The following is a 27487-nucleotide window of genomic DNA, read 5'->3' on the forward strand; positions in this document are numbered from 1 at the left end:
TGTTGTCAAATAGTGATCAACCCGCACTCAAGCACACAACAATTTCTGCATTAACATTTCATAATAATAATCGTTGCCGTGACAATTCAATTGGATGAGGGCCCTTATAGCACTTTATCCAAGAACGCAGCGGTGCACTACAGTACATCTTAGGAGATAATGTGATCAGGATTACGCTCGCCCGTTATTATTACTCTAATTTCATCCGGGTATTCATTCTGAGATGAGTCCGTTGGTATCCGACATCCAGTCACGATGCATCGTCCTATGTGGAACTTAAAGGAGAAGTCTCCATAAATGCAAAGAGAGGGTGTACATTATTTTCGCCCATATGTAGTCAGGTAGGGTATCAAAAGAAAGGTCTCTTTCAATGCTGGTCTCAGTTCTGATATGCGAAGGGGGGAGGGCGAACGCTGGAAAGTGGTCATTTCTTTCACAGATCTATTCGCAGAACCTACCCAACCGAAAAATCTTTAAAAAAAACACGAAAATACTTAGGCTCCGAAATATCTGTTCAAATAATGTTAATAATAGTATATAACGCAGACCATCTGACCGTGTGGTGATGGCGGTTCTCTAGAGGTGTTAGCCGCGACTGCCGATAAAATACGCGCGGTCACCCGTGCCCCCCGTGGTGGCAGAAGTCTCTCGTGAGCCCGTTGACGTAGCGGAACTGAGGAGGCAAAGAATCAAAGCTGGCGGCAACCGTTGGGTTTCTTCTGAAAACAGTTGAATCCCGCAAAAATGGAATTACAGCGCCTAAGAAGGTGAATTACTAGTCGCGTATCTGAGTATTAAGTACTTCCGATATTCCCTTGAAGGCAGACCGTTGACCTTGCTCACGGGCCATAAGCCTCTGAATTTTACCTTACGGCAAAAGGCCGACAAAGCGTCCCCTCGCCAACTTCGCACTTAGCCCACATCAGCAAGTTCACACCGGACATTCAACGTATGTCCGGTAAAGACAACTTAGTCGCTGACGCCTTGTCCCAGATCTCCGAGATCAACATCGCCGCTACAGTCGGCTTTCCGGCTATCGCTGGGGTCTAGGAGGATGACGCAGTTCCTCAGAGACTGCAGCCGGACTCCAGTTACAAGTTCAAGGAGTTTTCTATCTTCGGCTCATATCTACTATCGGATCCAGGTCATATATTCCGGCCGCTTTCCGTAATGAAGTGTTTTGCTCGGTTCATGATTTAGCTCACCCTGACATTCTGAATTCTTGTGCGTCAGAGTCCATCGCATGCCATAGATGTAAAGTCACTAGACATGCTAGGAAGGGAGTAATTTTAATCTACCTCTGAAGAACTGCGTCGTCCTTCTGCGCCTCGGCGATTGCCGGAAAATCGATGGTGGTGAGGATCTTGACCTCTGGAATACGTGACAAAGCGTCAGCAACCACGTCATCTTTTCCAGACACGTGTTGAATGTCCGAAGTGAACTGACTGATAAAGCTCAAGTACCGAAATTGGCGAAGGGACGCTTTGTCAGGGCTTTGTTTCAAAGGAAAGTGATAAGCCACCTGCTCCAGTGAACAATGTGAACAGCCTGCCTTCAAGGAAATATCGGAAGTATTTAATTGCGAGATACGCGGCGAGTAACTCACGATCATAGGTCCTGTACTTCCGTTGAGCGGGATTGAGCTGTTTGGAGAAGAAGCTCAACGGCTGCCAGATTTGATTCACTTTTTGGTGAAGAGCTGCAGCTACGGCCATGTCTGAGGCATCGACGAATACGGCTAGGGGTACACCTTGCTGAAGAAATGCCCGAAGGGTAGCATCCACCAGCTGTTGCTTGATGGTCTTAACCGCCTTGATAGCCTCTGGGAGCCACACAATCAGACGGGAAGTCTTTGGTTTTCGGCCCAGACAATAAGCAATTAAAAATCGATTGATGGTGGGGGGCCTTGGGCAAGAAACGACCACAGAGCGTGAGAACATGTCCAGGAACCTGCTGAGATCCTGAACAGTTTTTGGAAACTGCACCTTGCACCTTGACTGAATCCAGTTGGATGCCTTCGGGGGTAATCAGGTGGCCGAGGAATCACCCCTGCGATTGCAAAGACTTGCATTTTTTAACGTTGAGTACTATATTGATGAAATTGCGGTATTTTTGAAGAAGATCGCGAATACTTATGTCGGCAACGACTTCAAAGACGATGGGAAAAGTGCAGGGTGAGCAAGATGAGATTTTTTTCTAATGACCTAAGGGAAATTGTGAGGTCAATGAGGGACCTATTATGTATATCCACTAGCACAAACCATAGTGGTACAGGAAATCCGCGCCTAAGATAAATATCGATGTCCGTGATTATAAAGCGCCAAGAAAACGTTTGTGGAAGTCCTAAGCTCAAGTCTACCTGCCTGTAGCCCTACGTGCGAATCGACAATTTAATTTATGATGCCGGAATACGGGAAGAACCGAAACTTCAACGCCTGTATCGACCAGGTAGTTGCGCCGGCTCAAGGGGTCGTAGATTGTGAGGCGACGGGTAGCAGTCGTCAGAACTCACAGCAAGTTTGGTTTATTTGGTGAGAAATTGCAGGGACTGGTACATTTCTTAGTTTTTTCAGCAAATCAACAATGGTAGCAGCATGCCCCGGTACTTGTCGAAGGTCAATTAACAAAGCTCTATTAACCGATCGCACATTTCGGGAGGCGGATCTAGACCTCCATCTAGTCCTACTCCCCCAACGCAAAGCAACAACGGCCTCTGCCAACTCAATGACGGTGGCTGTTAATGCTGCCACTATCTGGTGCAGCTGAGCCACCTGACTTCAGTTGTCGCGAGACATCTCACTCTATGGATTTTGTCCGCGATGACGGCTAACGTATCCAGAGACTCCGAATCCGCACATGCCAAGATGATGGCCTGTATGCTGTCCGGGAGCTTCAGCAGTCACAAAGATTATAGCAGCTCGGTTCTGACTTTGCCACCACCCAACTGACTGGTTTGGCGCACGATCACCTAGCGTTCGCTCTGTCAGTAAGTGGTTAAATTTAGCCGTCTCACTTACTGGCAGACGTTTTACATCTCTTTTGAGAGCAGTCCTCGAGGATGTCGGAGACAAGGTCAACCGCCTTCTCGTCCAGCCCGACCAGCGCATAATTAAAACGATCGGCATCCGCTGTTACGCCGGCCAAAGTGAATTGGGCCTCGAGTTGAAGGAACCATGCTGCCAGACTCCTACGGAAAAACGGTGGCACCCGTACAGGAGCGGTAGTTACCGAGGACATCATTAGCGGAAGCGAAAAATCCAAGAGAAGGAACGCGCAATTCGCTGTTGGGCTAGAGACTGTGCCGGGGTAACTGGTTCACTTTCAAATGCGAAAGACATTGTTCTTGATGGTTCCGTTTGGAAGCGACTGGCTGGTGAAAGTGACCCGATTTCTCGCCTGCTGCTGCGGAGCACCACTACTGCTATTCATTGTCTTTTTTGTCGAGGCTTTAAGGCTGCAGGTTCTGATAATTCGGGATCTGTGTTGTTGATCCTGAGCTCGTACCTGAACAGGGTGGAGCTGGAGTCACAGAAGCGCAGTTCTGTTTCTTCTTAGCGTCTATTGTGGTTGTCACAGCGATGATCGTGGCTGCATTGGTAGTTTCCGATAGCACCACAGGTTTTGTGATTGGGACTGAATTACAAGGGGGGGGGGGGGGGGGGGGGGGTCCCAGGGCGAAACGTGGGTTGGTACCCACGATGCAGCATAAAACCTGGGAAGTGCCTACTAATCCAACACCAACAGCTCTACTACCAAACCCTATCTCCACCTCTCCGTGGGGACCGCTGGGAGCTCTTGCGTAACGAAAAGCTGCAAACGGAGAAGGATGAAGGCGAGTCTCCCGCGCCTAAAAACGGGACAAACTGTACCAACTGGTCCTCCAGGTTGGGGGTTGGGTAGGGCCTACACGGAAAACCGATGTTACGGAGCCACGAAAGGAGCCTCGGACAGGATGGACTTTACAACGACGAATCCGGCAACGACAACGAATTAACGATTTGCGCATTTTCTCATGGAACGTGCGCTCCCTATACAAAGATAAAAGCTGATGAGCAGCTAGCCGATACCCAGTCCCAATATAGGGCTGATATAACAGCGTTACAAAAGATGCGATGGACAGGGACCGGTTTCCTGGAGAAGAGCCGCTACACCATATATTATAGCGGTCATTCAGTAAACCATGTGCTCGGAGTAGGTTTCTTAGTCAGCCAAAAAATGAAACCTGCTATTATCGGCTTTGAAAACATAAGCGAACGGCTATGCACTCTGCGCTTGCGAGGCAAGTTTAGAAATATAAACCTCATTAACATTCACGCCCCTACAGAGGAGACTGCAGAGTCAGAGAAGGATACCTTCTACGAGACAGTAGAACGAACCCTCGAAGCCTGTCCCAGATATGATATCAAAATCATACTGGGGGATTTTAACAGCCAAGTAGGGAAGGATAGCCATAGCTTACACGAAAAAACAAATGATAACGGACTTCGGATTATTCAATTGGCAGAGTGACACGAAATGGTTGTTGGAAGTACCTGGTTTGCGCGGAAAGCGGTCCACAAACATACGTGGGCCCCTCCAGACGGGACCACTTTCAACCAAATTGACCAGGTGTTGATCGAACGCCGCCACCTCTCAGCCTTGATGAATGTTAGAATATATAGGGCGGGCCAAATAGCCTCGGATCACTATCTCGTTGGTATGTTGTTCCAAGCTCGAACAACAACACTACCTAGAATCCCCCCTGACAATCAGATGAGAGTTAACACAATCCTCCGCTTCACCTATAAGAGGGAAATGGATGCTGCAATAACCGCAGTCAACAGAGGACCTGGAGATGAAGCATCAACAAATGATCTTCACAATCACGTGAAGAACGTTATCATGGATACGGCCACAAACATACTTGGCCCCAGCCGCAAAAGGAGTTGGAACGGCTGGTTTGACGATGAATGTAAGCTAGCAACGGAACGGAAGAATGCCGCATACCGAGTAATGTTGCATTCTTAAAGAACGCGGGCACGCGCGGAGACTTATCACGAACTCCGTCGAGCGGAGAAGCGACTTCACAAACGGAAAAAGGAAGCCTAGGAGAACCAACAAGTCTGTGAACTAGAAAAGTACAGGGAGCCGCACCAGGCGTGGAAGTTTTACCAACAAGTCAGCAGGATGAAGCCTTATACACCTCGATGCTCATCCTGCCGGGACAAAGAGGGAAATCTGATTTCCGACAGAATGGGCATATTGGAGCGATGGGTTGAGTACTTTGATGAACTACTGAACAACCAGAACATCGGTGAGTTGGAGGCCCCGCCAACTGAAGACGACGGACAAATACTGCCACCACCAAGTTTAGGAGAAACAGTCCGTGCAATTCATCGGCTAAAAAATCATAAGTCGCCAGGAGCCGATGGAATTACAGCCGAATTGGTTAAATATGGAGGCGACCAGTTACACCAAGTGGTTTATCAACTTGTGCTCAAGGTATGGGACAGTGAATCAATGCCTGACGATTGGCAACGAGGCATTATCTCTATCATACATAAAAAGGGAGATATCACAGTGCAGCAATTATAGAGGTATCACGTTGCTGAGTACCATCTATAAGATATTCTCCGCTATCTTGCTAGGCCGGATAGCCCCATACGCCCAAAACATCATTGGCCCATACCAAAGAAGCTTTACTCCACGCAAATCAGTAACAGATCAGATTTTCTCTCTGCGGCAAGCGATGGAAAAACTGTTGGAATATGGACAACAGTTCCACCATCTGTTCATCGACTTTAAAGCCGCCTATGATAGCATAGGCAGGGTAAAACTGTACACGGCCATGAGAGAATTCGGTATCCTGACGAAATTAATAAGACTGATTAGGCTGACCCTCACCAATGTGCGAGGCCAGATAAAAGCAGCAGGATTACTCTCAAGACCATTCGACATCAACAATGGTCTACGACAGGGGTAAGCCCTATCATGCATCCTCTTTGTCCTAGCCCTCGAGAAAGTGGTCCGTGATGCTGAGGTAAATGCAAGAGGTACGATCCTCTTCAAGTCCACCCAACTACTGGCCTATGCTCACGATATCGACATCATGGGAAGAACCACCCGAGACGTACAAACTGCCTTCATCCAGATCGAGCAGGCGGCGCGAGATCTTGGGCTGCACATCAATGAAGGCAAGACAAAATATATGATGGCAACGTCAGCACCGAAGACAAACCAACCAACAACATCAAACCGCACTGGTCAAACAAGAACAATAAAGATAGGAGAATACAACTTTGAGACCGTTGACAATTTCTCCTATCTAAGGTCGAAAATCACAACCGATAACAGCTACGATGATGAAATCCGCGCACGGTTGTTGTCAGCGAACAGAGCCTATTTCAGCTTACAAAAACTGTTACGCTCGAAACGTCTCACCATAGGGTCAAAGCTCTTATTGTACAAGACTGTGATCTTGCCAGTCCTCATGTATTCCTCGGAAACTTGGGTTCTTAGCAAGAAAAATTGCGAACTTTTGGCCGCCTTCGAGAGAAGAACCCTCCGAAAAATTTTTGGCCCCCTACATGAGGATGGACGATTCTGTAGCCTACACAATGACGAAATCTATGAGCGATACCACGACCATCCGGGTGCAGATAAAATCCGGCTCAATAGGTTACAGTGAGGATGAGGATGATCCCACCCGGAAAGTTTATAAGGGCAATATCTATGGTAGAAAAAGAAGACGAGACAGACCCTGCCTAAGATGGAGCGATGGCGGAGGTCAGGACGCCAGACAGCTTTTAGGGATATCGAATTGGTGGACCTCGGCGCAAAACCGGGATGTCTGGAGTTCCTTATTAAGGCAAGCCTAGACTGAATACCGGTTGTTGCGCCATTGATGATTTTGATGTAGTGACTGGATTTGTTATCGTGAGGACGGAAATACAGATTGTTTTCAAAATACTCATAGAAAATTCGGTTAACTGGATCGAGTGACAGTCGGGAAAAGTAGGAAATACTTCTTCCACTTCGGACCTGCCTTCCAAAAGGGAGAACTTGCACATGTAATACGTTTGCAATGATTCGATAAGCCTGTGCGCGACTTTCGGGGTCACAAATTGTCGTGGTTTTGATTCGTTTAATACTCCTAACCCAGTTGTAATGTATTTTACGAATAGTCAATTTAGAATGCAATTCTGTTGCATCAAACTGAAAATCTCGAAAAACAATTTTCGATGTCAAAAATTTTTTTTCGAAGTCATGGCCGCCACGATTCACAGGCAGGTTGCTCCTTCTCCCATAAATCTCCACAGTAGCACCCTTTTTCCCGTTTCACCGTTGATCTCCTATAGCTACGAAATAATCCCACCCTCACAAAAAATAGATGTTCTTTTTGCAAAATATGTCCTAAATCTTTATACCTTGATGAGAGGATATCCATGGCAATGTGCAGCACGCCCTTGAATGCATCCCCCACACTCTCCCCTTGCGAAATTTTCGAAATCATGTGTCCACTCTGTTCGACAAACAAGCGACTGCTATCTCTGAAAAATATATTTTTATCAAATAAACAAAATACGAATACAATATGTCACATAAAAATCAACAGCCATGGAAATAACGACAGCAGCATACACTCCAGCATTTTTTAGGCCAATAAAAACAATAATTAATTGTGAGTTCCCTTACGAAAAGCCAATAGCAATGTGGAGAAGCAGAGAGAATTCATGTTGACGCAATTCATTGGAAAATATGTTGTTTTGATCGTTTCGCGGAGGCGACATAAATTAGTAAAGATTTAGATAAGATAATCGTCTCGTCGTTCTCCTTCCACAATGGTACTCGCAGTGATAGTGGCGATGTTTGTCAGAGAATTTCAATAGTTTGCTAATTTGTAGAAAATAAAACAAAGCACATGTGCGATTACATGATGGCGTATGTAATGACGCGCGGATATCACGAGGCTCACGTACTTTATGTAACCAATAGCCATTGCTAAAATTGTTAGTTTCGTGCCATCGGTTAGTGAATTGATAAATGGCCATTTGATTGATTTCGTTCTTGAAATTGGTTGCCACCTCTAGATACTTCCAAGCTGGATTGGCTTTGTCAGGCATGTTTACAGCTCTTGCTAGGCCTAATCGAGATATGCGTATCTAATAGGGCGAATTAGTAAGTCTCGCGAAAACTAACTTTTGGCGTCATCTATAAAACTTAACATCAATTTTTTCGACTCGAAGTTACATGCTTTATGCAATTTTCACTAGATGATTCCCAGTTATATTCTCGTTTAATTGGCCTTCAAAATTTAAACTCTTTGAAAGGACGGCATTCCACAAAACAAATAAAAAAAAACCTCATAATGCGACCTGCAGGTACTTAGAATTTTACGAAGATTTCGTCAGCATATGCATATATTCAGTGATTTGCCGAAAAAGTCACTGATGTTCTCTTCACTCTTACTTGGTACCATTGTGTTCGAGAAACGCTTTAAAAACAATATTCGAAAAACGCGTTCTTTGAAAATACTGGGACCGGACTTCTTTCGACATTCAACCAAACTCACGGTTGGGTGAGAACGAGATGATATAACAAATAAAACGAAAGATTAGTTTTCATTAATTTTATTGCCCGCACAAAGCAGGATGAGAAGAAAGGAAACGAAAACGAAACGAAAAAGAGAAAAAGTAAACAGCGAATTGCGTCAAAAAAGATCTGATAAACGTCAAGCGGAGATGTTGACAGAGAACCGCTGTAAATTTACACAAACAGTCAGCGCTGACGCAGAGATGAGATGAGAAGCGGGAGATTTGAACACATTGAAAACATCACTCACCTAAACTTATTGATTTAGGGAACTTTAGTGGATCCAAATAACCGATGGCGCTTCATCTATCAGCGGGTGTGTATTGTCTGAGGTATGTATATTGTATAGCTCAAACTGCATGGTAACGAGCACAGAGTTATCGCTGTGGAACTATGCAGTTTGATCTCAGAACTACCTTGACTGGCCGACGATGTAAGGTTTACGTTCATTGAGTAACAATCGCACTTCACTAGGCTTTATCGCTGAGTGAAGCCTAGGTGCATTAGGATTCCTTGCTTCCTAGTGCCAGCATCTGATAAACCTTGACTTAAACGAACTACATCGATATACCTGTTAGTACCAGCATGAGTGGCGTGTGTCATAACACTGGTGCATTCGAAGCTCTCAACCTGGAAGTATCGTTTGAAAGAGAAAACCTTATAAATCAGATCAGAGCTAAGGAGTCAAATTATTAGGGTGGATCGGAAGACTGGGGGAATCTGACCATTCAATGGAAGGAAAATTAAAGTCCCCATGAAGAAACACTATCTTGGAGACCATAACGATAATGGTGGAAAATCTGTGGATTTTTGCACCTTCTACATTACAAAAGGGGCGAGAGTATTGATGGACATTGGGTCGCCGCTCTTTCCTAGGATACTGCGCACATCGCCGGCCACATCCTGAAGGGTGTGGAATCGTGGAAGCATGGTTTAATTATGTTTTCATTATTCATTTTTAAGGTTTTGTTCGTAACCACGCGTTCCTCATTTCTTCTGCTTTTCGCAGTTTATGCTGGATTGCTGCGATCATGGAGTTGCAATCCTCCTGGCAAGGTACCATTCTCCGTACAACATTTTCTGGTGGTAGGACTTCATCTAGAGCTTCCTCTAGGTTCCTCCTTTCTTCCATGGACCTAAGACATTGGAATTGAGTGTTGTTGATCTCCCCATGCATTTTCTTCAGCCACTACCCGATAAACTTGTAAGTCCAACGACCCTTCTCTGACGGGTCCTACCGGCATCTGCTTATGGATCTCTTCGTTTCGGATCAGGTAAAATGTCACATGCCAAGTTTATGTCGATCGCCGTAATAAAACGCGTATTTATCGGTCCGAATGACTTCGGTAAAAACATAAGAATTGAAGCTAAGGCTTTAGGTTGAGAAACCTACGATTTATGGACTAGATAGGTCTAGTAGATTAATGATCAGTTAAGATTTTATGGTTAAAAATCGCATTTTACTTTTTAAATGCGTTTTTCTCAAAACTGCATGTTGAAAATTTCTGTCACCATACGAAATTCTTTGAAATTTTCACTACTTATTGAGAACATATTTCTACGGTCCGCAAACTAGGATGATTGCGATTCATTCAATAGTTTTTAAGGTTTTGTGCAAAACAAATCAAAAATCTGAAAAAAAAATCAGGAGGCGGTCACTGTATGGTGCCTAAGCTCCGAAATACCTTCCATATCGATATTTGTTGAAAGTTAATAATAGTATATTACTATATTTTTTAGTCATTGGCTGTAAAACCCACCTTAAGTTCATCCAAGTACCACAAAATTGCATAATATAGAACATAACCCTAACAAGTTTGGTAAAAATCGCAATATTACTGACAAAATTATAATCGGTCAAAGTTGTAGCTACTTTTCAAATTGAAGACTTTAAATGGCAATATCACTTGAAATTGGCTATTTTCACATATATAATGGGAAAATGCTCGCTCAAATATCTTTATAAAAGAAATACGCAAAACCTTTCATACCTGAGGCGTCCAGCTTCCGGTTTCCCGGCTTGTTTTTTTAGCCATTAAAGCAGCCTTGGAAAAACATCAAAATTTACAAAAAAAAAGTTTAACAAGGCACCAAAAATTTAACTTTTAATATTTTTTAATAATCCTAGTTTGTGGACTGTGGTCAAGTCCGCACGTTAAAATGCCGTTTACATTTTTCCTTTAGGATGATCACAGCGCCCTTTAGCGTGGTAGCCGAAATAAACTTTTTTTTGGAGTTGAATGTATAAGTTGCTATGTATTTCAATAATGCACTCTGCTATCGGACTGGAAAAATTACCGCGCATGCTCAAGATATTAACGAATTTATGGTTAAAAATTCCTATTTGTACCTTTATCCAGTTCTTCACAAAAAAATTCTAAATAAAAAAACCAAGAAAAAGGCCTTCACACGGATGACCCCCTTAAGTTCTGTACTTCTTCAGATCGTACTCAGTTTATGTGTATTGCCTCAAACATGCAAGGCTTTCCACCAAACTGTGAATGCATACAACAAGATGGAATTCACCATCCTGGTTATGAGCAGCCTGCAAGTACGCCGTGGCCTTCCTATCTTCGGTATCATCCTTGTCGGAGCCATATTCGTGATGGATTCTTTTTCGCAAGTATGTTCTTTGTACTACTTAAAATTGAATTTTCCGTCTATGACCACTCCCAAGTATTAGATAGCCGATTTGAAAGTGATGATACGATTGCCAGTGCTAATATTGGCGTAATTTCTCTTTCGGCGCTTAATGATGAGGATCGCTTCCGTGTTTTTCTTCGCGAGCGTCAGTCCAGAACTCTCTAATGAAGCCTTAACAACACTGATTGCTTCGCTTTAATGCAACTCAGCATCTTCGAAGTGCTTTGCGACCGCAACCAGTGCTATGTCGTCGGCGTAACCCAACACCGTGGCCTCCTCCGAAACAGGAAGGTTAAGTACATCATTATACATGATGTTCCACAGTAGTGGGCAGACTATAGAGCCCTGTGCGACACTCGTGGAGACAACGTACACCTTGGGACCATCATCGGTGTTGTACCAGACGGCCAGGAGTAATCTATTATAAATTATCGCTCCAACATTTTCCCCATAGAGTCTAGAAGGCACATGGGTCTATAGCAGGACGGTTTCCCTAGAGGTGTGCCAACCTTAGGCAGCAGCAGCAGCTTCTGCCACTTCCATGATGCGAGAAAAATACCCTCGAACGTGCACGCCTCGAACAACTTCGCTAACATACCCGGTCTACATTTGACGGCAAGCTTGAGGGCCTTATTCGCTATGCCGTCCAGACCCGGGGCTTTGTCGTCGCCTGGTAACTGGTGGAATCGTTGTCACATTCAGGGCCGCTGGAAGGTGTCAGTACCCCCTCTTCCTGGGGAAATAACCTCTGGATTATTTTGAACAAGAGGATACGGCACGTGATCTGCGGAGATGAACGGCCGCTGAATCGTCCTGTCACGATTTTATAGGCGCTACCCCATGGATTTATGTCCGCTTTCGAACAGAGCTCCTTCAAACATTCCCATTTACCGTGCTGGATGGCGAGCTTGAAGTTCTTGCCGACTTGCCTATAGGCATGCTCCTTTTGTCGTTGATCGATTCTATCTATTCCTCTCTGAGCCGTTCGTCTGGCTCGGTGTTAGATGGATCGAAGGCTGGCAAGTTCCTTATTCCACCAATAATTGGGTCTTATAGTGGGGAATGAGCATCTCGTAGGCCTCGATGCGTCACATGCTTTAGAGATGCTTTGTCGAGATGCCTGCGTTGCTAGGTCTAGCCACATCTCCATGAATGTTTGCTCATCCATCGCTTTTGCAGATCATCTTGGTGTTATTCTGGATTTCGGCTTCCGGGTTGCGTTTGTTCTGGATTGCCTGGTGGTCGCTGTCCGTGAAGTCTTCGTTAACTTGCCAGGACACACAATTGAACTACAATTGAACCCTTTCCGATTAGCGTTTACTTCATCTTCGTTGATCAGAACTATATCCAACTGGGGGAATACTTTTAATAAGCGTCGACTCCTTGCGTTAGTTTCTTTGCTGCTCCACTCGATGGCCCAGTCATTAAAGTCACCGACTATCACCTTTGGACATCGTCCTTTTGCGTCGTGAACAAGATTGTCTAACAGGTCTTCAAACTCAGCCAGTGTGAGGCTCGGTGGGGCGTAGCAGCTGTATGCACTACCCCTTAACCTGACTCGCAATCTCGTAGTCGAAATCGAAAACTGATTTCCGCTTCATAGAAGAACTCCTCCTGAAAATAGCCAGTAGCAAATCAGCTTCCTATTCGCGTTGACTATCGCAAGACTCACCAGAATATAAGAGCCCAATGAAGCTGGAGGAGTGCCGCTTTATCTTATTTGGCTCAGATGTGAATGTCGAACCAATATTGCTGATGTTCACGTTTAAGTTGCAGAAAGCGGGTATTCTGGCTATAACCGATAATTTCGTGCTTGTTGAAAGCGTAGAGAACGTTTCACTCGCAAGTTCATTTAGTAATCTGGAGATTGCTAATTCTCAAATGTTTCTCTCCTTTATTCGCTTCTTACAATAACAAGAAATATTTTGAGTGAATCTCTGTAGCAAGAAGACTAGACACACGAGATTCATCTCCCGGCGCATTGCTTGAATTTGTACGGTGGAAGAAAATCATGGCATGTATCCGACCTTCTTCGGTTACTTACGCAAGAAAGAGTCCGCGCATTCACTCCGGTGTTAGGGCTATGTATCAGCTGCAGTGCATTAGTGCGCAGCCTCAAGATTGTCAGCACATGGCTGCGAACGCGCAATCGACACATTCGTCATCAACACACTAATAAACCAATGCATGAACCACAAGAGCCACGGGCCAATTAGTTACCACGTACCTATCTCGCTAGAAACTCGATTTGCTTCTCCTGTGTGCAGTATTCTTGCTCTGTAGAGTATTTATTCGCATCAATTAATAGAAATTATTTATAGTAAATGCAATTTACTCCATCTATTCATTAAACCCCTAAGACGATAGGGGTCATTCAGACTATAGTCACTTTTCTCTTTCCCTTTTTCAAGTGGGTTCCGGACTGGAGTGTCTTTGTATGTATGTATGGAGCAGCTATAACCTGCTGTTAGCGTTAGGGCATTGCTGCATTTCTAGATTTTGGATAAAATAGTGAAGGCAGATTCAACGCTGTATTACATTAAGTTATGTCGACGTCAGTGCCCTCCGGAATACCATTACACAACAATAACTTATACAACGTTGCTGGGGTCAGTTCGTGGAATCCAGAGCAAACATCGAGGTGCTATTCCGGATGTTTAAGGATTCTTCTAGCCATTGTTTTTGCAACACACTGAGACCGAATATTCGTTTAAGTGTTTTAACAAGCATTTCCTTGCTAAATCCTATGCCCTTCCCCTGGGAAGAGCTTGAGTTTTAGCACGTCCCACTTCGGACCATTCGGAAGGACCATCAGACTCGTTACTCCCGATAGGGACGACAATGCATGACAATTGAATTGTATTCACGGCGACCACCGATAAGGGATGATCATGAGATTATGATGGTTTTGAGGTGGATATGATAATTATTATGGATGGCCGAACTGTCCAATTTGATTCACTACATTTCCATACCGTAAGGGTACACCAGAAGGCAATGTAGTTTACATTGTATTTGCCGGGATTTTTACTCTAAGGTGACCCAATTACTCATCACCAATCCTTCTATTGCACTAGAGGACAGTTCCAAAGGTCAATCTAGATCTCCGTGCATTTTTATGTCAACAGTATCCGTTGGGATGTAGCACTGCAATGTTGAGATGTTGCTCAATCTAAATTGGAATATCGTGACCCGTATCTTTTCTGAATCCGGTTTCCAAGTCATGAGATTTTATCTTGCAAATGCTGTTGGCTTTTATTCGTCTTGGAACTTACGCTTTCAACAGGCCAACAGGTTTCCTTGGCATCTTGGAACCTTTTGACAAGTCTCACGATAACAAGCACCTGTTGTTCCCCTTACGTTGATGGAAAAGTAGAGTTATTTCTTTGGATAGCAACGTCTCTCGTGCTTCCAATAATCCTTGAGAATTAACTTCCTCTTTCCTATTCCCCAGAAAAGGACGCTTAACGTTGCATGTATGACGTTACACGATGATTGTAATAGTACAGCTGTTTCGGGAAACCCTGGGCGTTAATGCAAGTAGTGCTAGAATTCAGAAGAGGAAGTGGAACGCACCCGACTATAATCCACCAGATACTCTTGGGTTTGCTTACTATTTTCTTCAATGGGTCTTTTAACCTCATCTATGAAATCAAGGATAGCAACCAATGAAAGTGAATGCCCTTTCTGAGTGATTCAAGTAAAATCTTCGCCCAGTAACTATCCGATTTCACGCCAAAGTTTGATTGTAAAAATATAATCTTTTATTTATTGCGAATTAATTTGGCTTTTATTTGTCACTAATTTTATTATTTGATTTCATTGTGACAAGGGCAAAAAAGAGTGAACAAGCTACACATTTGGAAAGCTAAGAAAGCGATTTCAATGAAATTTGAATTGCTAATTCGTTTCGAGAAAAATATCAATAACCATTGCGGTTGGATGACAAATACTACTCAGTTGATTCAAAAAAGGACGGGAGGCGGTTGCTAGTTTATTTTATTATTTTCAGAAGTTTTTAATGTCATTCGCGGGTTGGGGTTTCAAGAATTCTTTTAAATTTATTCACTTGTAATGGTTTGTTTTGCTTTCTATACGGTGCAGGGCATTAATGTCATATTGAATGCCTTGAATTCGCTCGACAGTTCTATTTGTTTCTATGGCATAAACATTTGAATGAATGGCCCAATGCAAATACAAGTATAAAACATGTCACATGTTCATCGAAGATATAATAATTTGCTTGTTTTCAATTTGTATGCAAAATCAAGATCTATGCCCGCCTGTCCGGTTTGGAAGTGATTTTGTCAATCACCAGAGACGGAGGACCTCGGAGGAAATGCTGACCCCATTGATCATGTCGATTTGTTTGCATCTCAAGTCACGTTCATTAAATATATTCCAATTCTATCTGAGATTAAGCCAAATATTATAAAACTATTTTTTTTGGCAACCCCTACTGCCGTTGATAGATTTTTCCGAGATCGTTCGACTTCCGAGATTACTGCTCAGCGGCACATAGTCTGATCTAGATTGTGCCTGTCACCACTCTTTGTCTCTATAACCGCCTTTTTTGAGCGAATAACTGAGCTCTGCGCAGGAAGATTTTCGACTCAATAGAAGTGTCGAAAAGTTGAGAAAGAAGATTGGTCGTATCACTTGGATAAAATTTTGTAATGCATCACCGAAATCATCATCAACGGCGCAACAACCGGTATCCGGTCTAGGCCTGCCTTAATAAGGAACTCCAGACATCCTGGTTTTGCGCCGAGGTCCACCAATTCGATATTCCTAAAAGCTGCTCATAGATTTCGACGTTATGTAGGCTACGGAATCATTCTCTACTTACTCATCACATAAATATACCAAATCTGCTGTGTGTCTTTTCAACATTACCTTCAATAATGAGCTCCGCAACATAATCTACATAACCAACCAGGTGTGGCTCATGCCTTAGCAAATTATCCTAGGAAATGTTCCAGAGACAGTCCCTAGGATGGACCTGCCTAGTGTGTCTACCATATCTGTCCATCTTATGGAAAAGAAGGAATTGCTAGCATCGAGCGTCACGAAAAGCACCAGCTGTCGAGCTCGACGGTTGTATGCCTAAACTAAGACGCATCCACGACTCCATGATAATATCCACTGGGCATCTCCCTACGCTAAAACTGAATCACCTTGGGAAAAAGCTCTTGATAACAACTATTGTTTCGGCAAGTGGTCGGTATTTAAACGGGAACTAAGGTATCCCTTTCCCTTTGCCGATCATCTCCGACCTTGCTACTTGCCACTTTCTACGTGGGAAGCGTTAAATGTGCTTTGCGCAGTTCAGCTAATTTTGGAACAACAATTTGTATATTTCCGCCATGTATCGTCGAATCCTAGTATCCTCTCTTTTTCATAGAAATTACTCTTCTTCCAGCTGTTTCATAGTGATACACGGGCATGTCCTTGGTGTTTTATACGCTGTTGATCTCCACCAGCCCATGATACGCAGGGAATAATTACAATGCCATTCATTTTTTTGGTGATCTGGTTGATCTAGCTTCCGAGAAGCCCGATCGGGTAATCAGTTTATAACCAAGCCCCGATAGATCCCCAACCACCTCGTCCATTAGCTCTCCCAACAAGTTATATTTATTGCGCGATGGAGCCTCTCTTTAGTTGATCGATACTCCTGTTATTTTGATGCATACCTTTCTCGTTCAATGATGTACCAAACGGCAGGGCTTTCCGCAGATTCGCCGTGTACTAATATATAGAAAATTTGTCGCGAATGGGACCCCTCCGGGCATGGAAGTATCCTCTCCACTCATCAAGATATCCTTCAGAACAGCTCTTCCTGTGGAGACATCTTTCAGAACTCGCCACCAATTCCACCAGCAATTCCGATGCGAAACTTATATTAGGAATACTTCCTTCGTGGTGTTTAAAACTACGTGTCCCTTTCTCGCAAACATATCCGATTCATTTATTATTGTAGCTTTTTTTTCATAAAAGTCTTCTCCAAACTGGCCGACGTCCACCAGAACATCAAGCCTGCTTCGAAAGTTGGGCATCGTTTTATTCGGTGTTAGAGATTGAAAAGTGTTATCCCTAATCATCGAATCCAGACAAAGCAATCCGCTCTACCGTGGATCTGAACTGAAAGTCGAGTGCTGTCCCGAAGCCAGATGCAGCAGAATTGGCGATATAGTCCTCCTTCGTTTCTTCGCCTTCGCTTGCTTTTTCGCACTGCCTATTGACCGTCCCTATCATGGAGCTTCTTCGGGTGTTTATACTTTACTCCTAAAAGCTACAATAAACAATAAACCACTCTTCGTTATTTTAGGCAGAGTTATCTAATTCTTCATTGCATTGACTACTTCTAACGATAATCATAGATATCAAGAACAGTATAGACTTAGATAGAACTAGAACGAGAACTAGATTACTTAATCACTTTAAGGTGTTGAAACTTAGGCTATAATAATAACAATCGTTGGCGTAACAATTCAATTGGATCAGGGCCTTGAAGTGTGTTAGAGTATTTCATTCAAGACCATAATGGTACACTATAGGATTATAGTACCCTATAGGAGGCAATGTGGTTAGCATCGCGCTTGCCCGAGATTATTACCCTGATTTGACTCAGGTACTCATTCATAGCTGAGTCCACTGGTATCCGATGTCAAATCACGATACAAACCCCACTACCTCCCGTGAGGTTTGAATCGCGACCTTCCGTATGACAGCCTTGTTCTCTAACCACTCAACTATCTGAACACAAAAGTTAAGTTGTGAATATCAATTAAACTTTCTTCAAAGGCCCATAAGGGACACTACTTGTCAACCCTTGCCGCAGTTGCATGTACCAGATGAAGCTGCTCCAAATTGGAAGAGTGAGTCTCATCAGCGTCCATGGTATGTTCTTATTCAGTTGAGTTGACACTAAAGACAACTTGGTAGAATGGAAATAGCCCTAGAGAGATTTTCATTCATTGTTTATACCGAAACAAGTACATCTTCCTTCTGAGTATGTGAGGTATTCAGTACACAGTACTCCGCTTCTAGGGAATCATCTGCCAAGTGAGGCTATCAAAATGGAAGCACTTTGAAGAAACCTGGATGGCTCAATTGTCGAGCATCTGCTTTATTAAATTGTGATCTATTTGCATTGTGGCATTATCAATAGTTTAAAAACCACTCCTGTTTGCGAAACAGTGTCATTTGCAGCAGCTAGGCCTGCCAACAGCACTACTACTATTTTCTTTCGAATTCGTCTTCAATCAACGACGCAGTTGATAGAAATTCAATGTGCAGTTGATTAGTCTTTCCAGGGCTTTATAGCAGATATTTAACAATACTATGACCAGCTGGTCTACCCGGTCTAAAAACTGCTATAATACAGCATTTTTCATTTACAGACCTACCGTTTAGTGTTTTTCTGAAAATTCCACGTAGACGCCATTCAACCCAGCTGCCTCCCCAAATTCCGTCTTAGTAAAAGCGTCAAGAGAAATTGCCGGAGGATGGAGTATGGAAATCTCTCGCAAGGAAGACGTTGACTATAATTCCGTTTCACACTCACAGTATTTTGCAACACGGATTATACTTCAGGCAATTCAACGATTCGATTCACCACTTGCTACGAATTGAAAAATTAAGATCCTCCTCTAAAAAAGGTCAAATGGTCCCCGAAATACGATATAGTTATATATCCAAATTAAATGTTTGTTTATATCGGAAAGATCAAAATGATCAAGAAAGATTTTGGATAAATAGAGAAAACCAAAAAGCGAGGGATGGTCTTCAAAAAAACCTCAATACCAACTCCTGGGTGTTGTTAAACAGCAGAGCAGGAATAAAAACTTATACGAGGGCGGTCCGATAAGTACTTAGCCTCTCCGCCCGATGGCGCTACTATCGCAAGAAGTATTTACTGTCGTGTAGAACATTCTCGTAGACGGCTACTGTCAAAATTTTAGTCGAATAGAACTTGTAGTTTTGTTTTTAGCGCGTGTAGAAGCGGGCGTGCGGGCGAATTTTAGAAAAATGGAAAAAGAACAATATCGGTCGGTGATTCGATTCTTGTTTTTGGAAGGGAAATCGCGCAGCGAAATCAAAGAACACTTGGATGCTGTGTACGGTGACGCTTCTCCTTCGATGGCGACCGTCAAAAATTGGTTTAATGAATTTCAACGTGGTCGCACGTCAGTTTTTGATAAGCACGCCCCGGTGCCCCGAAAACGGCTACTGCGGAGAAGATCGTTACAAAAATCCATGACCTTGTATTGGCAGACCGCCGATTGAAGGTACGCGAGATAGCCTAGACAGTAGGCATCTCAAAAGACCGCGTGGGTCATATCCTGCACGAAATTTTGGGCATGAGAAAGCTGTCGGCGAGATGGCTGCCGCGTTTGCTCACTCCGGACAACAAGCGCAACCGTGAAACCACTTCAGAGCAGTGTTTAAGCGCAATTCGAAGGAGTTTCTTCGTCGTTTCGTGACCGTCGACGAAACATGGATCCACTGGTACACTCCAGAGACCAAGGAACAGTCGAAACAGTGGACTTTACCCGGCAAACGTGCTCCCAAGAAGGCAAAGACTGTGCAATCGGCAGGAAAGGTGATGGCCGCCGTTTTCTGGGATTCACAAGGTGTGATCTACATCGACTACCTGGAGAAGGACAAAACGATCACAGGGCTGTACTATGCCGAATTATTGAGCCGATTTGACGCCGAATTGCGGAAAAAACGGCCGCATTTGGTGAAGAAAAAAGTGCTCTTCCACCACGATAACGCACCGGCTCACACTTCCGCCGTCGCCACGGCCAAATTGGTCGAATTGGGCTACGAACTGCTGCCCCATCCACCGTATTCCCCAGATTTGGCCCCGTGCGACTATTATTTATTTCCTAACTTGAAAAAGTCACTCGCCGGGCAGAAATTTGAGTCAAATGAGGAGGTTATAGCCGCCACGGAAGCCCACTTTGCAGACCTCGAGAAAACGTATTTTTCAGACGGGTTAAAGAAGTTGGAGCATCGCTGGGAGAAGTGTATCGAGTTAAAAGGAGACTATGTCGAGAAATAAATCGCCACTTTTCAAAAATTTTCGTTTTTTTTTTGGTAGGCTAAGTACTTATCGGACCGCCCTCGTAGGCCGGAAATTGCCTTGATTATTGCTGTTCCTGAATCGAACACTACTAGAATATCTGGAAGGTATCGAACTACAGATCCTTAACTTAGATAACTTTCTTAAATGCAGGCACAACAAATCAATTAAGAAATTAGCTCCTGTTAATGGCCACTTTGCTGTGGTTTCTAAAGGTCTTCATTTAAGCATTTGTGGACGATCTAGCCGTGGTTGCTGGCAAATTTGGAGGTACCAACCACTTGCGTGGAGTTAAAATGATAGTCCCCAGTTGGTGCCTCCAGAACAGACTCAGGATGGGTGCTAGAAAGACTAGTAATGTTCACAATAAAGTTACGGTAAGTGGGGAGACTATTGGGAACTCATTTTATCGAGGGTGGAAATCCAATTAATGCAAACATTCTAGTCTTTAGGAGTGCATCTACTAAACTAACATGGAAACATCATATCCAGGATATTGTGCAGATTGCCCAGATTGCGTTAGGTAAGACATGGGAGCTTGCATCGCGACGGTTTCACTGGATGTATACATCCATGACAAAGCCCATTTTGGTATATGCCTACATCCTCTGTTGGCCGATCCTGAATTTTGCTTAGAATAGGAAGCTGCACAGATCCAAAGGTTCTGTTGTGTAATTATTACTGGAGGACTGGGAAATACACTGTCCATGATAGACAATGGATAAGAATAGTGTTAAGTTTTTTTGTCAATACCATACGCCCAAAGATTCTTAGATAAGCAAACTACAAAAGTTTGAAGGAAAAAATGTAGGCATATAATTCCGGAACTTGAATGGTCGATGGGTTTTATCTTGACGCAACTATTTTCTAGGTAATTAATAAGTATTATGTGCTGAAAGATCAGAGGGAAACTTATTGGAATTTTGTATTCTAGTCCGCCGTAGCAGACGATATCAATGGGCTAAGTCACGTCTAAGAATAGTTGGGCGCAATGTTTTTGATCATCGGCTATCATTCCGATCCATAGTCCAATGTCGTGTTCTGATTTCAAACCAGTTTTTTTGGATTTATCTAGATTTATGTTAGTTAGGGCTGATCCTATGTGGTCCATTAAGATTCTTTGAAAGAATTCTAGGGAAGCAGACAGCAAGTTTATCGGTGTTGACCCTCCTGAATGTATTATCGGGGTAAATCTGATCTTGTCGCATTCTGCGATGCAATTAACTAGAAGATTGACAAGAATAGAGGAGAAAGACAGCTGCTTCACAGTCTCGTCGGTTATCATATGCTCATCCAGGCCTTGATGTCATCAACTTAATTTAATTTGACGGAATATGTGAAACGAGAGTATTGGCCCGTGCTTACTACATTACTTTAGCAAGCTCCGGGATTTTTATTTAGTTATTTTCCAGATTAGGTAGTCAATGTACTCATAGTGGTGCAGATTTTTACATACGTTTATTGTTTTCATAAAATATTTATTTCGATGGGTTTTTAAATTATTTCAGGACATCTCAAATTCTCTTAGTCACTCTGGAAGAAGCTGAAGAAATTATTTGTTATGAAGAATGATAGGGATTAACCTGACAGTAAACTACTCACGGTCTTCGCAATTTTCACGGGGGCCACAGTTTTTACAAACAAGGAAAAGGAATTTCTTCTTAATAACCTCTCACAAGGTATGCCATAGATCCCATTTCATCGACTAAAGGAAAATTTTCTGTGTGCTATGGCTCATCCAGGGAAAGAAGGTAGAGGAAGGATAGGCCTGATGAGAAGGATGGCGGAAAATGGAGCGATTCTCGTCGGGTTATTTTCTCTGGGGCTCGGAATAGGAATTCACTAACAAAAAATATATTTTCATCTGCGAATGATTTTCACCCATGGTCTGATTTTTTCCCCACAGTTTGGAAACGTAGAACTTTCACAGAATCAAGTATTTATTTGAATTAGCCAATTTAAGCACTGACGAGGAAGTATAGAAAGTATAGAGAAATGCCTGATCATATGCCAAGATTACACCTCATGGATGATAACATCCGTGCTATTCGCGAGTTTATCGAACGATTTCGGTTAACTGTTGATATCGGTGGACATCTGAAAATCCAAAGTGGTCGAAAATGCCAGTTATCTTTTTAATAACTTGGATGTTAAACCCAGCATTCAATAGCAAAAATGATCTTGGGTAACTTGACCAAAAATGGAATGATCGCCTCATGCAACACGGTCTCAGATTGAATGTAAACAAAACTGAATTTTTGACAACCGATCCCCATGAAACAGGCACAATCACTGTCAACGGCAGTGATCTGCTCAGAACTAAGCGATTTAAATACCTCAAGTCAACGCTATCAGCCAATACAGAACTGCGTTACGAAATTGCTTCACACATTAACGCAATCTGGATGAAGTGGCGTTCCACAACTGGTATTCTTTGTGATCGACGTATCAACGAACGTCTCAAATCTAAAATTTACCGCAATATCGTTCCTCTATGGTTGTGAGTGTTGGCCGACTATAAAAGACAATGAACGACGTCTTGCGGTAATGGAAACGAAGATGTTCCGTTGAACTAGTGGCGTACACCTTTTGACCACATCCGAAATAAGGATATTCGCGATCGTTATGGGGTTGCACTGATCGTGGAAAAATTGCGAGAGAGGCGTCTTCGATGGTATGGTCACGCAATTCGTGCTACCGAGAATTCACTTGCGAAGATTGGTCTGAACATCGAAGTCGATCGTAAGCGACCAAAAGTCAGGCCGAAACAATAGTGACTTGATACGCTTGATGGGGATTTAAAAGCCTCGAGATTTCACCCATCAGGCATTCGATAGAGCCAAATTGCGAAGCCAATCACGACGACCCGACCCCGCTTGTGAACGAGACAAAGGTTGAAGAAAAAGAAGAAAGAAAGGTGTTAAACCCAAAAAGAGTGTTTCGTGGACAACAGAAGTAAAGCAAGTTGCTTTCCGAATGGTCCGGTCCGTCACCAAGTTTGTGTAGACCCAGGACTCCCTCAATTTGCTCAGTGAATACTAAAACAAAATTCTCAGCTGGAAAAGTTCTCACAACCTTTTTTTGTTACTTATTATTTGGCCCGTAATTGACGTATGGGGAGTAAGACTTACTATTGCCAGTTGTTAGACAAAGGTACACCCATCAGAAATGTGATTCTTTCCCATGATAACGCTGTTTGAAATGTTAAATGAAATGATGATTAGATGAAATGCACTGGGAAACCCTCAAACAAATCATGTCAATCCGAAAGCTATGAAGCCATCGAGAAGCGTGTGTGCAACTGGCTGACGACGTGATCTCAAACTTGTTTTAAGAAGGGATGTTCAACCTTCTTCATCGTTGTTCGTGTAGAGTCTAAAAGAGGCTATGTAGAGGTAAACTGAAGGTAGAGTTTATGTATATTTTCATCGATAAATTGCTCTCTCATCAAAAGTCCCCAAAAATTTCGATCATCAGCGAGTCCTTCATAGTGTTGAGAAGCAGCTGCGTGAGGCGGAGACAATGTATACTATCGTTTTCAAGAACGGCGCACAAATGCAGAATGAATAGCCTTTCGCTTATAATTTCAAAGCTGATAACAGCAGGTTCCATTTTTTGGATGACTAAGAAATCTACTCCGAGCACATGGTTTACTGGATGGCCACTATAATATATGGTGTACTGGCTCTTCCCCAGGAAACCGGTCCCTGTCCAACGCATCTCTTGCAACGCTGTTACATCAGCCTTATATTGGGGTATCGGCTAGCTACTTAGCAGCATTCGGTCTATACAGGGAGATGAGAAATGAATGAATGAAATGAGATAATGTCGTTTTGAAATACGTCCTGTCCGGGGCTCCTTCCGTGGCTTCGTGACTTTGATTTTCCGTGTAGGGTGGTCAGTCCTACCCAACCCCCAATCTGGAGGACCAGTTGGTACATTTTGTCCCGTTTTTAGGCGCGGGAGACTCGCCTTCATCCTTTTCCGTCTGCAGTTTTTCATGAAGGAAGAACTCCCAGCGATCACCACGTGGAGGTGGAGATAGGGTTTGGTAGTAGAGCTGTTGGTGTTGGTTCAGCAAGCGTTTCCCAGGTTTTATGCTCCATCGTGGATGTGTGTGTGCGTTATGGTGGGGGAGAAGCTACAGCTTCTGAGCACTCAGGCCGTGTTGGCCCATTGTACTCGCCTCCTCCGTCTAGCGGAATATTCCGGATTCGTTAACGTATCGCAGAATTCCCGTTAGTGGATGTGATGCTACCCGTCGCAATTGGAGAACATCGGCACCAAATATCTGATACGTCCATAGGCGGGCCATTCACATAGCAAATTCTCCATGGATTCCGCCTCCTCATTACAGGAGGGACACGCATCATCTTCGGTAATTGCTATTCTGAACATATGCCCAGCTAATGAATTATGGCCTGTCAGAATGCCCACAATACACCTGCAAGTCCTCCTGCTTTTCGACAGGAAAAACTTTGCGGTACGTATGTTCGGTTCTGGCAGGAAATGTTTGGTGTGTCGAGCAGCATTTAGGCTCTGCCACCTGTCATTATGGGAAACTTGTTCCCAGTTTTTGAAAACAGATTTAGCCAATGCTACTGATACTCAAATTGCTGGCTCCGGTCCCGGCATAGGGGAGATTGACCCCTTTTTCGCTAAAGCGTCGGAGATTTCATTTCCCTCTATGCCACAGTGACCAGGTACCCAGAGTAGTTCCACCGTATTGAATCTAGACATAGAGCTCAAACAATTTCTGCATTCCTGAACGATTTTCGAGGCGGTCAAAGGACTGCTCAATGCCCTCAGTGCAGCTTGACTGTCATCGTGGGTACCAATCCACGTTTCGCCTTCAACGCACATAGAAGGTAGAAGAGTATCCTCATTTCCTATCCATCCACATAAATTATAATTATTATTATTCTGTTAAGGGAAAGTCGCACCGCTTCCTTGAAGAACTATTGTGCCCCTTTTACTGGTTATAGTGTACCTGTTGATCATAGTATCTCAAGCAGGCCTGTAACCGTTAGGAACTTTAGTATGTTCCCCACTTCCAGAAGTTTCAGCTTTGCATCTGGTATTAAGTGTTCTCCCAGATGTATCGACCTACTTTGCACAAGTGCCGGACACTGTCCCAGGACGTGCATAGAGGTTTCGTCCTCCTCCTCACAGAACCTGCAGGCAGTGTCCGTAGATATCCGTAGCTTCCCTAGGTGATAGTTCAGCCGACAATGACCAGTGAGAATTCCCACTATGATTCGGAGGTTCTTTTTGGTGAGGTTTAAGCAATCCTTTGTACGCATGGGTTCGTATCCCCCAATAAGCACCCTGGACTGCTCCATCCCTGGTAGGCCCGCCCAATATAGTTCCCTCAACCGTTTCTCTTCGTTTCTTAGATTCATAGCCATGAAACCGTTTCCCTTTTTAGCTAGTTCATCCGCTGCCTCATTGCCTTCCAACCCAGCATGGCCTGGAACCCAAAGTATCCAGACCTTGTTGGACGAGCCGAGTATATTCAGTCTCTCAAGGCATTCCCATACCAGTTTAGAGTTCACCTGATTGGACCTAAGTGCCTTGATCGCTGCTTGGCTATCGGTGAGAATAGCTATGTTCTGCCCCCTGTAGTTCCTTTGCAGATTAAAGGAGGCACATTTGTCTATGGCGTAAATTTCCGCCTGGAATATGCTAGTGTACCTGCCCATTGGCTCAAAGTACATTTTCCTTGGACCAATGACACCGGCACCCGCACCCTCTGCTGTGAGGGATCCGTCAGTGTACCAAGTAATCAGTTGCTGGTTTAAGCCGTATGTCGCAACCACGCTCTCCCAGTTTGCCTTGTTACTCCAACGTGTTTCAAACTTCTTATCGAAGTGAAACCTCGTTGTCATGTTGTCCCTCGGTATCAGTAATTCGGGATACCGCCTAGAAAGGATATCAATCTTCCTTCGATTTAGGCAGCTCCCCGTCTCACTCATATTTCCGGCCATCCTGAATATTGATCTCCTTGCCTGCATCTGTATGTGAAGATGGAGAGGGGTTAATCCCAGAAGGACCTCTAGGGATGCCGTTGGGCATGTCCTCATTGCCCCACTGATACACACGCAAGCCAGCCTTTGGAGCTTATGTAATTCCCTGGCTTGTGTGCTGAGTTGGGTTCTTTCTGCCCAGATTACCGCTCCATAGGTAATCATTGGCCTTACTATTTCAGTATATATCCAAAGTAGTATCTTCGGGCTGCAACCTCGGCTATGGACTGCAAGTCATCAGAGCCCTCGTGGCTTTTCGACAAGTGTTTCCGACATGTGTCTTCCAGAGTAATGTAACATAAATTATAAATTGACATATATTAATTATCCAGTCCCCCAGAAAAAAATGCATTCTCTAGAGAGCGGCCAAGAAACTTCCTCGATTTCTATTTATATCCTAAATTTCTTGTTTGCCATTCGTATCCGTTACTATTTATACAAGATTCCATCGAATTTATCTTTTTTATTCTCCTATAAGCTAGTCAACCTATAATCGATATATTTTAAACAAAAAAAAAATATTTTTCTTTATTGTTTCTCTACATCGGTCAGAAAAAGATCCAACGGAAGAAATTCGAAAATTATATTAGAATTCCGGAGGAAAACTTTTGAACTATGAATTTTTATTCAAAACGTTAAAGCAAAAATTGTAGGTGGTCTGGGCTTGGCTTCTATAAAAAAGAGTTGATGGCTGACCAGAGCAAAAGTGGAAATTTCAAAATAGCCATAAGCACGCACGCACTGAAAATAATATCACGTGCGTATTGTGTAGAATTATAATATGAACATATGAAGAATCCACATGAGTCATCTGCTTTGTTGTTCACTATCTTTAATATGATTTTTATTCTGCTTGAGAATAGGGTGGGAGATACGCATGGCAACTTTAAGCTGTTTAGTGAATTTCGGCATTTGATATTGAATTTTTGCGGTTGGAAATCTATCTTTCACCCGGAAAACTGTGTAAACGGTTCTGCACAATGACAGATACAATTTATTTTTTCAGAACCTTGGAAAAGTATCTTTTCCCCCTTCCATACCTCTATTCAAGTAAACTTTGCAGTCTGTAGTCGAGCCTGAATACTTCCTCGTTATTGCTATGATTTCATCTGCAATTATCTGTGTTCACATAAATATATTAAAAATTATATTT

The 27487-nt window shown here is 43.4% G+C and overlaps 1 protein-coding gene and 1 pseudogene across 1 annotated transcript in view; both read left to right on the forward strand.

Moving 5' to 3' along the window:
• Positions 1-27487, forward strand: part of LOC119660051 (insulin-like receptor) — a 193552-nt gene that overhangs the window by 57514 nt on the left and 108551 nt on the right.
• LOC119659696 lies at positions 19267-19843 on the forward strand (annotated as a pseudogene).

This window comes from Hermetia illucens, chromosome 6 (assembly GCF_905115235.1).
Source record: "Hermetia illucens chromosome 6, iHerIll2.2.curated.20191125, whole genome shotgun sequence".
NCBI classification, from domain to species: domain Eukaryota; kingdom Metazoa; phylum Arthropoda; class Insecta; order Diptera; family Stratiomyidae; genus Hermetia; species Hermetia illucens.